This window comes from Haliaeetus leucocephalus, unplaced genomic scaffold, assembly GCF_000737465.1.
Source record: "Haliaeetus leucocephalus isolate CR32 unplaced genomic scaffold, Haliaeetus_leucocephalus-4.0 Scaffold150, whole genome shotgun sequence".
Taxonomy (NCBI): Eukaryota; Metazoa; Chordata; class Aves; order Accipitriformes; family Accipitridae; genus Haliaeetus; species Haliaeetus leucocephalus.
In genome coordinates this window covers 2,166,973-2,167,179 of record NW_010972586.1, presented here as the reverse complement: position 1 = coordinate 2,167,179, position 207 = coordinate 2,166,973, and positions in this window count along the sequence as shown.

Sequence of the window (207 nt, the reverse complement as noted above, 5' to 3'; positions counted from 1 at the left end):
AAGGATCCCTAGTGTCATTTTACCTTAATGCTGACCTGGGAATTCAGCAAACCTGAGTCATCATCCTGAGAAACTGGGACATGACAAGGGGTCACTTAGCTATATTCAGAATCTTGATTCCAATCTTCATGAATCCCAGAACAATTCTTTCTTTGTGACATTAAAAAAACCAAGGGATATTTCCTAATTGGAAATTTCTGAAAGATT